Raw genomic sequence first — 13,732 nt, forward strand, 5'->3', positions numbered from 1 at the left:
TGCGGACGAGGACTGGTACGTGGATGTTTGATTTTCATTATCATACATCTGCCAATGTTTTATTCTACTGACTGTTCTCTCCCAAACAAATCCAGACTCGCTGTATGTTCTGTCACGGCACTGGTCACAGTCGCAACCGGCGGTGCACAACCTGCCACGGAAGGGGAAGAAAAAGGTCAACTGATCGACATTCATACTCTATAATGTGTTTAATTTCCTCATGTTAAAAACAAATCTTAATCCCTTCTTTCAGGTGTTTGTCTTGTCATGGAAAGGGTGACAAAGTCTGTCTCACGTGTAACGGCAACAGAAACCTTGTGCATTTCATACAGCTCACTGTTACATGGTAATTTTTTTGTGTTGTGTGTGAAGTAAGCTACATGTGAACTGTTACACAATCTGTGGAAAATGCATAGTTTTTTATGATCTTAGTTCCTGTTTTGGTTTACACAATACTCTCCCCTGTTAATTTTTTATTTTATGTGGTTATCTGTGTGTAACATCACACTTTTTTCACAGGAAGAACCAGGTGTTTGAGTTCATACCCGACCGGTTGCCTGAATTCCCACTGAAGAAGTTTGAGAAGGTGTCTGGGGAAGCGTTCTTTGTAGATGAAAACCTCCTGGTATACATTGAGTCATTCATTCTGATGCAGATATTTCATATGTATGTAGTTAACCCTCGTGTTATCAGACCTCCAGGCTCTATCAAGTTCATGACATTCCGTGTTTTGAGACTTGATGTTGTAATATGCTTTGACCGCCATCTGTGAGAAACATAACATTACTTGTGAAATATGAAGACGGGGTAGGACCATATACTGTAAAAAAATATGGACGTAGTGTCCGTGACGTCACCCATAGGATTCTGAAGAGCAGTTTTGAAGCGTAAAGTAGGGACGAGCTGGCCGTTGCCATCTTGGCAGCGCGTCACTCCCGGATAACAGAAAATGGGCAAAAAGGCGGGACGTGGGCGGAGCTGAAGTGACGCGATGACTAACAGACAGCAGATAAATGACTTATTCACCTGTCACTCAAAGTGCCCACGCCCTTAATTATGCAGAACATTAAGGCTTTATGTAATGCAGGGGTCTCAAACTCGCAGCCCGCAGGATGATATTTTGTGGCTCCCTTCTTGACATCAAAGTTCAGTGTTAGTGTGGCCCGCGTGTTGCTCTGAAAAGCACCTTTTTGCTGAATTGTTGCGTGTGCAGCGCTTGCCGCACTTGCTGCCTCCTTTGTGTGTGTGTGTGTGTGTGTGTGTGTGTGTGAGAGAGAGAGAGTTGGCTCGCCCCTCCCTCGTGCAGTATAATTGGTTGACACCGCGTGATTGACAGGAACAGACGAAAATGATTGAGATGGCCAATCAAATCAAAGTAGGCGGGGTTTACGTTCTCTTTTGACTCGTGCACACTGCACAGTCTTTACACACAGACGAGCGCGTCAATTAATCGCTTAATGCAGTTGCGGAGAGAGACTCTATTCTTTCCGGTGAAATCACAAAACAAAATGCATACAAACATGTCCATGCTCTTAATATACAATCATTGATGAACATCTTTGAAAAACTATATGAGAGCGGATTAGAACCCGGAACCTTTGACACGGTTGACAAAAATTCTACCACCAGACCACTAAGGAATCCATAAGTAAACCGTGGATCTATGTATTTATTCACTCACTCATCAGAGAATATCGGGACTAATAATATATTTGACGCAAATTAATGCAAATATTGTTTACAAATAGTCCCAAAAAGATTATTTCCCAACTAGAATTAGACCTAGAATTTCGCTCACTGTTCTGTTTGACCTGGTTATGGCCTTGCTGTGAATTAGTCTATTATTTAAAATAAAATTAAAATCATTCATTATTTCATATTACATGATTTAATTTCTATAGGCTATATTTAGTTCAAATTCAGAGGAACAGTTCATGTTCAGAATAAACATTCATGTTGAAGAACTGTTAATAATAAAGACTGAGAAGATTGGATCAGTTGTGCTACTTTTTTTTTTGACTTTTTATGTGTAATACTTGATGCAGCCCAGCCTGACCCAGAGTCTACCTCCAGCGGCCCCCAGGTAAAATGAGTTTGAGACCCCTGATGTAATGTAAACGAATGCGTTATAATAAGAAATCACCCCCCTCACAGTTGTCATGAAGGGCAAAATTAGCCGTATAGACCGAAACCACAATTTGTACCAGGCTGTAAACATGTGTTTTTCTGCTGTAAAGTTGGGCATTTTAAAATGAGGCTCAATGAGATTCTGCTCCCTTCTGGAACCTGTCCCTAGCGGCCAGTCGATGAATTGCAGTATAAGTCACTTCCGTATTGGCTTCAAGAGAAACTGCTGGAGGTTGCCGCTTGGGTAGGACCAGAGCCGTTGAAAAACAGAGTTACAACACTTCCATAGGAATCGAGGAATGCGGAAGTAAAGCGTGTCATGGAGCAATCAATAGTTCCAAACAACCAATAGTTCCCGACCCGCATTGAACCCCATTAATTTCAGTGTATCACAAGCACACTCGCTGGCAAGTTGATGAAATTACTGCATATTTTGAGATTTTATGGCATTAGTTGACCTCTCAGGAATATTAATAGAAGTGGTATTTTATGAAGCATGTTATAGTTAATGTTTATTGTTATATAATAGATGGTTAGACTCCAGAGATGTATAGTAACGAAGTAGAACTACTTCACTACTGTACTTAAGTACTAAAAGGCAGTATCTGTACTTTACTAGAGTATTATTTTTTTCTCCTACTTCCACTTTTACTTCAGTACATATTTTCGATGAGTTTAATACTTTTACTCCGATATTTTTTTTATGTGCTGCATCGTTACTCGTTACAATTATAAAAATGTTACGAATCATTCCATTCCAAACCCCGCGCATGAGAGAGAAAGAGCGCGCGCGAGAGTGTGAGAGAGAGACAGAGCGCGCGAGAGAGAGAGAGACAGAGCGCGAGAGAGAGAGACCGCGCGCGAAAGAGCCCCGCGAACGCGCATTCACTGTCTTTAAAACAACACGAGCGTCTTGCGCTCAAATTGCTCTCTATTTGTTTACATAGTTAATGTGCACTGTGAAGTAACATATACAAACAATGAACAGCTGTATTTTTATTAACTAAGATTAACAAAGAATAATACATACAGTAACAAATGTATTGATCTAGTTCATGTTAGTTATTAGTCTAATACATTAACTAATGTAATGTTAACAAATCAAACCATATTGTAAAGTGTTACAAACAAATCATTTACTCAGAACACCTCTTGAAATGAGAATATAAGTGTGCTTACCCCATTTTTTTTAGTAAGAGTGGTTATAGTAAGATTTAATCTTAATGAACTACAGTATTTTCAGGTTATTTATATGACAATATGTAGAAAAATTACCTACCAACATTGTGATTGTCCTTTAGCTTAATCATTTGAAATAATAAAAACAATATGATGTTCAAACTTTTGACTACTTTCTTTAATAACTACATAACACAATACTTGTACTTTTACTTTCAGTAGGCTACTTGAGTAGTACATTTTAAAACAAACTACTTGCAATACTTATGTACAAAAAATGTTGAATACTTTAGTACTTCTACTTAAGTGTGGTGCTTAAAGAGCACTTCAACTTCTACTCAAGTCACTTTTTTGATAAGGAACTTGTACTTTTACTCAAGTATGTGTCTCTAGTACTTTATACATCTCTGAGACTCTAACTGCAGCTAGATAACGTGAGCAGCTCTTGCAACAACTACTATATCCAGATGCTATCTGTCATATTTCAACAGTTTTTAGTCTCTCTGAGATCTTTCTGTCGAAAGCGTTTCTATGAAGTAGCCCATTCAAGGAATAACGTATAACGCCTATGAATAATGAATATGAGTAACGCCTGGATAAAAAGAGTTGAATTAAATTGGTTGCCCTGTTTTTTTAAAGACTATTTAAAACTTCTTTCTTGGGTTAAAGGGTTAGTTCACCCAAAAATGAAAATTCTGTCATTAATTACTCACCCTCATGTCGTTCGACACCCGTAAGACCTCCGTTCATATTCGGAACACAAATGAAGATATTTTTGTTGAAAGCTGATGGCTGAGAAAGGCTTCAGATAGGCCTCCATTGGCATTCAGTACACTAATACTCCCAAGACCCATAAAAGGCACTTAAAACGTCATTACAAAGTCCATCTCACCACAGTGGCTCTACAATAATTTTACGATGCGACGACAATAGTTTTTGTGCGCAAAAAAAAATCTAAATAACACCTTTATCCAACTTGTTATTGCCTTCCATGTGTGCCTCCACGATAGCCTGGATGCCAGCCGAACTTAGCCCCGCCCACAACATTTTTACTCAGCAGTTCGGTCTGGACTTGATCCGTAGAGGAGTAATTATGCCCGAACAGAAACTGTTCGGACCAATGAAATTGTCAGGGCGGGCTTTAGACGATGATGGACAGATGATAAACAGTAACGTAACTCATAACGCTTCGAAGCTTCATGATGCTTTGTTTTGAAATCATCATCACTATGCAAACAGATTGACAGCGCGGAGTTGTTTGGAACTATTGAGAGCTCCATGAACCACATGACCACGTGGCGGCGAGATCAAAGAGTGTCGCAACTCTCTTATTATATGGCTCTGGGTAGGACATATTGAACAGCTCCTCCCCCATTTAAAACAGCCAATAGTGTTTCATTTATATCACAGCTCGGCCAGAGCCGTTGAGCTCGGTAAACCTGCAGTTTCCTCCTCTAACCATTTCTCGTCCCAATGTCCTCCATATCGCTTTAAAATACAGCATTTTGTGCAGAATTCAAATGGGTCGATACATTTTGTGCTATCGTGTCTCTGGACTGGAGGAAACTGTGTGTGTGCTGTGGAGGTTCGAGTGACATTGACGTAAATACAGACTTAATTCACCCCAATGAAACATATTTACACTGTATGAATCGTTCCCTATCCCCTATATAGTGCACTGTGTGTCATTCACCATGTAGAAAATAGTAAATGTGTGAACAAATGACTGATTCTAGCCGCATCTTCAGCGTTCATTTATAATTTAGGGGGCGGGACGCTGCAGATTCTAGAGAGCATTTGATTGGACAGAAAATCTGATGAGAAGCTGCAGCATGATGTCATCAAAATCATTGATCCATATTGGCGTGAGATGACCATTTTAAAGGGTTAGTTCACCCAAAAATGAAAATTCTGTCAATAATTACTTACCCTCATGTCGTTCGACACCCGTCAGACCTCCGTTCATCTTCGGAACAGAAATGAAGATATTTTAGTTGAAATCTGATGCCTCTGAAAGTCCTCCATTGGCTCAATGGTACTCTACACTCTCAAGACCTTTAAAAGGTACTAAAGACGTCGTTACAAAGTCCATCTCACTACAGTGGTTCTAAAATAACTTTATGAATCGGCGACAATAGTTTTTGTGCGCAAAAAAACCCTAAAGAACGACTTGCATAGTGATGACGATTTCAAAACAAAGCATCATGAAGCTTCGAAGCGTTATGAATCACTGAGCCGAATGATGATTCGGATCGCGTGTCAAACCGCCAAACTGCTGAAATTTTGCCATTCAAACCGCTGAATCGACTCAGTGATTCATAACGCTTCGAAGCTTCATGATGCTTTGTTTTGAAATCGTCATCACTATGTAAGTCTTTATTTAGGGTTTTTTTGCGCACAAAAACTATTGTCGCCGATTCATAAAGTTATTTTAGAACCACTGTAGTGAGATGGACTTTGTAATGACGTCTTTAGTACCTTTTAAGGGTCTTGAGAGTGTAGAGTACCATTGAGCCAATGGAGGACTTTCAGAGGCATCAGATTTCAACTAAAATATCTTAATTTCTGTTCCGAAGATGAACGGAGGTCTGACGGGTGTCGAACGACATGAGGGTAAGTAATTAATGACAGAATTTTCATTTTTGGGTGAACTAACCCTTTAAGGGCTGTTTCAATTGCAGAATCCTTCCAGGGCACTGAAACGTTCCCTAAAAAATCCCACAATGCACCGTGAACACCAGGGTGCATTTATGTTTACTATTTTCCTTTAAAGCTACAGTATGTAACTTTTCCGTCCACTAGAGGTCGCCTGTTCAAAACAAAGGCGTAGTTTGATGACGCCACGTTTGAGCACAGAATCTTGGGACATGTGGTCTTCACCTCACAGCCGGTGGAAAAGAGTCAGGATAGGACTCGGGCAGAAATCATGTTCATGGATGCGATTATTAACATTACTGTAGTATGAAGCAGAGCAGGACCGAGTGTTGTGGAGCTGAGCAAGGCCGCAGGAGTGATTGAAGAGCGGGACTGTTATTATGGCATAGTCGCCGGAGGAACTTTTATTATGCCACTTCCTCTTTTCCTGTCATGAGTATGAGGTAACGCAACTCTGTTTGTCGTTTTAGATATATCTGAGTGTGTTGAAAAGGAAGTTATGACGTTTGCTCGGCAGCTGCTATGACACTTGTTCACACTGCAGTGAGAGTACAGCGTTTCTTCTAAGTAAAACCGGAAACCGAGGGTAATGCAGCTATGACGCAATCAACAGGCGACTCCCTCAAACGCATAGCTCACTCGTCCCGGTTCCTTGGTTAAAATAGCAATTTCTCACGATTTACAAATAGTTGGAAACATTTGGGATATTCTAAGTACTCAACTGAACAAAATATATAACACTGGCCTAGTGGTTTTTGGATATTTTACTGCAAAAATCTTACATAGTTCACCTTTAAAGGCACAATATGTAAGATTTTTGGATTAATATCTAAAAGCCACTAAACAAGGTTATATATTTTGTTGACTTGCGTACTTGCATTATTCCAAATGTTTTCAAGGATTTTAAATCCAGAGAAATAAGCAATTTTGACCAGGATTGTGCGTCGCCTATCAATGACATCATACCCGTGTTACCCTCGATGGAAGCACCAAAGGCGCTTTAATATGTGCTTTATTAGACAGGTGAGCAACTGTTTGGATACATTCATCGACAGAAAACGAATCATTGTTATATAGCGCAACACAGTTAGTCTTGTTGTTTAAATCTCGTTTTCTTGATTTACCATGAGTACCATGTTTTACCATGCCTAATATCGATCTAGCTCACTGCAGTGTGAACAAGTGTCTCATAGTAGCCGCCGAACGTCTCTAATAACAGCGCTGCGTTACCCCACATACATATGAGCGGAGGAAGCGAAAGTGGTGGTCTGCAGCATAATAAAAGCTCAGCGAAATCAATGGGTCATCAAGCTATGCCTTTGTTTTGAATGAGCGACCTCTAGCAGCAAAAAATTACATATTGTGCCTTTAACGAAAGTTCTGAAGCGTGAAACTTAAATCATGTGAGCCAACTCACTACACATAACGATGCGATATATAATGTCAGAAAGATAGCAGCTCTGCTGTTGTTCATAAACAGTGATGTTGTACAATGAGGGCGTCACCGGAAATAGTCATCAGTGTCCCAATGTGTAAGAGCCAGCGTCCTTACTGTCCTTGCCTGTGCAGGAGCTGATTGAGACGCACCCATAGTTTTGAGTTCTTATTTATCTTCTAAATGCAAATGTTGTCATTGTTCTTTGGAGCACACAAACTTATAGATAACAGTAAGGCTAACATATTCACACTAAAAGCAAAAGGTAATACTGTAATACGTGGGAACGGACACGTGCAATCAAGTTAACGTCACTAGACATATTTGTGTTAACATATTTCCAACTATCTTGTTAAAATCATTTTCAAGCAAAATAAAATGTAAATCATTTAGAAATTAGGCTATTTATGGATACATGAGGATATAATTAACAACATGCAATAAAAAATAGCTTAATATCATGTTTAATCCAATATATTAACATACCAGCGTTTCCAAAATGTATATATAATATCATACACTACGCAATGCATGTTTGCAGGTTTATCCGATAGAGGGCTTCCCTGACCAGGATATCTGCGATGCCTCAAAAAGAGTGATTGAGGACCACCTGCTAAAATACTCTGCTGTGAGCCGCATCCTGCAGCAGGTGAGCACAAACTGTCATGGGTTGGCCTGCATATGACAGTATGTAATAAATGAACGTAATAATCAAAACATTTAAACAATAGCCTATAAATCGCGTGTCTGCCATTTGCAATGGTCGGGAGAATGCAACTACACATTTGGCCACTAGGTGGAAGCACTGCCTTGAACAACTCAAAAGTTTAAAACCTACATAGGCCTACAATTGAGTTTAACCCTTGATTGTTTTACATATTTATATGTGATAGCAAGTTAATATCTCAAATGTTTCAGATGATGCAAAAATGTAATATTCCATGTACAGTAACATTCTCTCATTCTCTTCCAGCGGCAAACGATCGAGCTGGTTCCTCTCACTCATGTCTATTACGCCTACAGTGGGAAAGACTACGATTACTTTGTTTTTGGGAGAGAAAACAAGGTTCACACTGCAAAATACCCCACTTCCTGTAGCATTTTGTAGTAACTCTATTTGTTTTGTGTCATAATTCATAGGCTACATTTTGCATAGCATGTAAATTACACAATATACAGTAGCCTTTATATAAACTATCCTATTTATATTTTAATAAATTGATTAACTGAAATATTATTAAATGCTTAGTGGCCTAATGAAGGTCACATCTCTTTGTTCTCTCAGCTCTCAGCTCATTTTTAACCTACTGTTTTATCCAATATATTATAGGCTATATTAAAATATTTTTGAGTACAATTATTGTGATTTCATTTTTTGCCATAAAAAAAAATGCAAGGGATTTGCTACATGTTTACAGATTTGCTTTGATATGAAAAATTGGATGTTTTGATATAGTAATATTTTGTGATTATTATTTGAAAGGGCTTATAAATGCCATTATATTTCTCAGGGACAAAAGGCAGTTCTTGTATAGGCGGATTTTGGTAGCGGAAAAAATATATATTTACCTGTATGAATATGTATATTCATATTGTGAATTAAGAATTTTAAATGAGTAAAAAAATTTAGCTTTTAATTAGTGCTGTCAAATTGATTAATTGCGATTAATCGGATGCAAAATAAAAGTTTGTTTACATATGTGTGTTTACTGTGTATAATCATGTGTAAAATATATATATACATGCAAATATTTCTTAAATATATACATACATGTGTTATAATAATTATACACCGTACATATTATGTAAATCTAGGATCCGATAAATCACGATTAATCGATTTGACCGCACTACTTTTAATAAAATATTTTGTATAAATCTTAACGGAACAAGGGAATGGACCATTTAGTTTGTGATTCGCATACCTATATTTAAACTTTTTTTTATTATTTATTTATTATATCTTATTAAGAGGGAGTTTTACTCATTTAAAATTCTTAATTCATAATATGTCAGAATTATTCAAGTAGATGGAGTTCAATTAAAATTCGTAAATCTAAAAAAAGGCTTATTTTTTGTGTATATGGGATAGGCTAAGTTGTCACAATGGAAACCTCTTAAAATCGAGCTTTTTAACTTCAAAGACAGGCTACTGGGATATGTGACAACTAGCCCCGGTGCTTCCATATATAGTTACATTAGTGGCTTTTAGTGGGACACCGAATGTTCCCATCAAACGGAGACTCTACACTCAAAAAAAAAAAAAAAAGATTATTTGTCGTAATCATAGACTAGAGGAACCACTTTTGGTGCTATATAGCACCATATCTTAACATGTTCTGTATATGGTAGCGGTGCTATAGGCCTATAGCACCTAGTCAAAGAACCGGTGAAGAACCACTGAAGCACCAACATTGGTGCTATATAGCACTTAAAAAGAATCCCCTATGATTACGAGCCAAGAACCATTTTTGGTGCCATATAGAACCGAGTGTACTGTTCTTCGGAAGTTGTAGTAACCTGTTGTTACACCTGCATAAGTAACACTATCATTAGCACATTGGACGGATATGACAGATTTGGAGAGGCTCGCGTGCTGTAAGAGGAGTGGCTCCATGCGCGCGTTTGTTTATAGTGAAGGAGGTGCGGACAACACGCGCGAGAGCCTCACTGCGCATCTTCACGCGACTCACATCACTGACATTACACCAGAAAGTGGAATAAAAGCGTCAAGAACGAGGGAAAACAACATTCGGTAAGGCTTTTACATATTGTTTTTGTCTATTCCTTCAACTTTAAATAACCATGTTACAGTATAGTGATGGTGTAAGATGATAATACCATGAAACTTTGAAAGGCTATATTACCAATTTACCATATTCATATGACATATTATTTAGCTACATAATTATTTGGAGTTCAAATAATACCATGTGGCTACATTGGCAATACCGGGGTACATCTGCCATATTTTTTAAGTGAAGTTTGATCATTTGATTTGCTTGTTTACATAATTTAACTAGTAATGTGGATTTTTTTTAGTCAGGTTTGTTGGTATAGCTAAACATTGCGGTTATGTTTTACCTGGGAGTTTATGAGACCCCTCCCAGTTTCTAAGCTGAAGATGTTAATTATTAATGGACTTTTGAAACGTGCTATTAAAGGGACAGTTCACCCAAAAATCATTTACTCACCCTCAAGTTGTTCCATGCACCTGTATGAATGTCTTTCTTCTGCTACCCACAAAAGATATTTTGAAGAATATAGGTAACCAAACAGTTGATGGGGACCCATTTATTATGGAAAAAAATACTATGGAAAACATAGTATTCTTCAAAATATCTTTGTGTGTGTGTGTGTTCAGCAAAAGAACACAATTCATACAACTTGAGGGTGAGTATATTATGACAGAATTTTATTTTTTTGGGTGAACTGTCCCTTTAACAGAAATGTAAAATAATTTCATAAGTGTCAACCTGTTATTGCTGTGTCTGAGCCAATCAAACAGAGCTTGAGGGTTAACCATTTAACACCTAAAACAGTCTTATATCAAATAGGGACATTGTTTTTACAGTATATACAGTGTAGCCTTACACAACCTGGACAGGACAGGATGTGCATTGAATGAATTTAAATGTTTGGACGTCAGTGATGTTCATTGTCCCCTGATTCTTTCCTTTTCCTGTTTGCTGCGTGGTGTACATATTGTGTTACTCTGATTTGTTTGTTTCCGTCCTTGCACATGCTGTACATTGCTACCTTAGTACAAACAACTTGGATGTTTAAGTCATCTCAACTTAAATTAGCTTAAAAAAATGTGTTGAATCTTGCATAACTTATAAACCAGCATAACTTAGTTAAAGCAATGTAAAAACATATGTTGTCATAACTTGTAGGAACATTCTAAAATGATCTTGAATCCTTCTGATTTATTTTATCAAAATATTTATTGATGTACTTAGTAGCATTTTAGATGTGTTTTAAATATAAAATGTTTTATATCTAACATAACATTTACATAAATAATGAAATCCATGGACGACCAATCAGAATTGAGTATTCCAGAAAGTCTTATAATACCAGATCGGCAAGTGAACATACAAAACATATACAAGTTTTGTGAAGTCCTTCCTTTGATTTGAAGACTGACGGGTTGCATTATTAGGATGTGTTGTGATAGTGTCTGGAAGGTCTTGTCAGAGGGGTTTCTGTTTCACACCCACTCCGCACACTTGAAAGAGAGAGGAGAAGCTGACAGATTGACTGTGATCTGGTTTTGGGAGGAGTCCTCACGTAGAGCCACATGAGAAAAGCCAGGCGGTGACTGCGAGGCCCTTATCTGTGCCGGCCAGCACTGCAGCCCCACGGGCCGCAGCTTTTGTTGTTTTATCTGGAGTGAGCTTTGTTCTGCTGGTAACAATAGCTCAACTCTGTGTGAACAGTCGGACATTATGATTGTTCAGTCAGTACTTGAAGTTACTTTCAGCACGCTTTGGCTCTAATTGTGCTTTGATTTACCAGTCAAAATAAACCCACTCATTCTTTATTATTGCGATTATTATTTTACACATTATTTAGTATTTTGTAACTTCCAAAAATGTGACACAATCATACAAAGCGTTTTAAAAAGTATTGAAGGACTTTGCTGGACACTTGTTAGCTGCTTACTTATCTGCTTGCCCCAAAGCCATCAACTTTCATTAAATAACTAACCTTTTTTATAAACTAATTGAAATTATGTATTTTATTAAAAACATTTTTTTTCAGATTTTAGTTTTTTAAAATTATTGTTTTATAATTTAACTATAGCTATATGCAGACTTTATTTTTTAATTGAGTGCTATTATTTATTTTACTAAAATATAGAGATTTTTTAGATTATTTTTTTATTTAACTAACAATACATATATATGTTTTAATGTTAACAATATATGTGCAATTATTTTAAAGTAGCCTATTTTTCTTAATGAAAAATAATTTTGATATGACTAAACATCTTTTTACAAGTTGATTGTATTTCTTTGTTATATTAAATAATTTAATTCATATATTTTTTATTTAAATATATTTTGTTTGTTTTTACAAATTTTATTTAAAAATGTTAAAAATATTTTCAGCTGTTTTTCATTTGTTTTCATTTAATTAACAATACTTTTTAATTTAACTAGCAATATATTTTATAAAAATTTAGTGCACTTATTTAATTTATTAAACAACATTATTAATTAAGTTTTATAACATTATTTAACAAAAAGGTTTTTTTACAAATGTATTTAAGAATATTCTTGTTTTTTGTTTATTACAAATTGAGTGCAACTATTCTAATAAAATATTTGTATAATTCTTTTAATAAATTATTTTACTATTAATTCAAAAATATCTGCAGAGCTTCTGTTTAACCTAAAATATTCCTTAATTTTTTATTTAATTCTTAATTGGCGTTTTAGTAAGTTAATAATGCCTGTAATAGGCCTGTAATAGGTTTTTTTGTTTGAAACATTTCTTCCACTGTGGTTTCCACTGTGGTTAACTTGGCATAAAATGTGAAGGAATCAAAGCGTTTGTGGATTCTGGTTTGGTGTGATACCCATCTGACCGGCTGAAGTTTGTGTTAAGGATATCAGATGACATTTTATGGAGTTTAGGGAGAAGTTGTTCACCTTTTTATCCCTTGTAATGAATCATTTCACATTTTGGCTCTGGAAAATCTGATATATCAATGTCCTTTGTACTTGCTATGCATATCTACAGTTTCTTGGGAATGTCCCAATCTTGGACAGATACATAATTTCAGATCTGTTCCGGATTATCCGAGCATCTGTATCTGGTTAATGTCTATTTTTCTCTCTTATACTCTTCTGTTGGCAATCTGCCGGTTCTTATATATCAATTCATTTTCAAGATCTTTTATCCACATTTTGATTTACTGCAGTTGCTGATAGTCCTTTTAATATTGATTCTAATAATCATAGTTTACCAAAAGGACGAGAGTTCAGCTAAAAATTTAACCTTAATTAACCCTTTGAATTTACACTACTTAAATGTTTAATCCTATTTTACATTTGGCTAGCATTGAATATAGAGTGGATAAACAAGTTCAAACTTTTGACCGATTCATTATTTGTCCTTTTACATCCAAATTTAGTATGTAATGTAAGAAAAAAGTTATGGAAATGTAGAGGACACAGACCACCCAACGAGAAAGTCACCAATGCCACTATCATTCATTCATGGCTTAATAAAACTTACAGTAGAACCACTGTGAATAATTCTGTGGAAAAATGGGGAAATATATGGGGAAAAAATAACTTGGTCATCTAAAAGAAATCCTTTTCC

At 36.5% G+C, this 13,732-nt stretch overlaps 1 protein-coding gene across 2 annotated transcripts in view; it reads left to right on the top strand.

The window, feature by feature from the left end:
* Positions 1-13,732, top strand: part of LOC307120605 (semaphorin-3D) — a 121,128-nt gene that overhangs the window by 19,124 nt on the left and 88,272 nt on the right. The window contains exon 1 of one of the 2 annotated variants that reach the window (XM_079807715.1): positions 10,014-10,151. The exons of the other annotated variant lie outside the window; for it this stretch is intronic. The gene's annotated coding sequence lies outside the window, so the exon portion shown is untranslated. Of the gene's footprint in view, positions 1-10,013; positions 10,152-13,732 lie in introns of those variants that run through there. 2 annotated transcript variants of the gene reach the window in all.

The sequence above is a fragment of the Gobio gobio genome (assembly GCF_949357685.1).
Source record: "Gobio gobio genome assembly, chromosome: 24".
Classification (NCBI taxonomy): Eukaryota; Metazoa; Chordata; class Actinopteri; order Cypriniformes; family Gobionidae; genus Gobio; species Gobio gobio.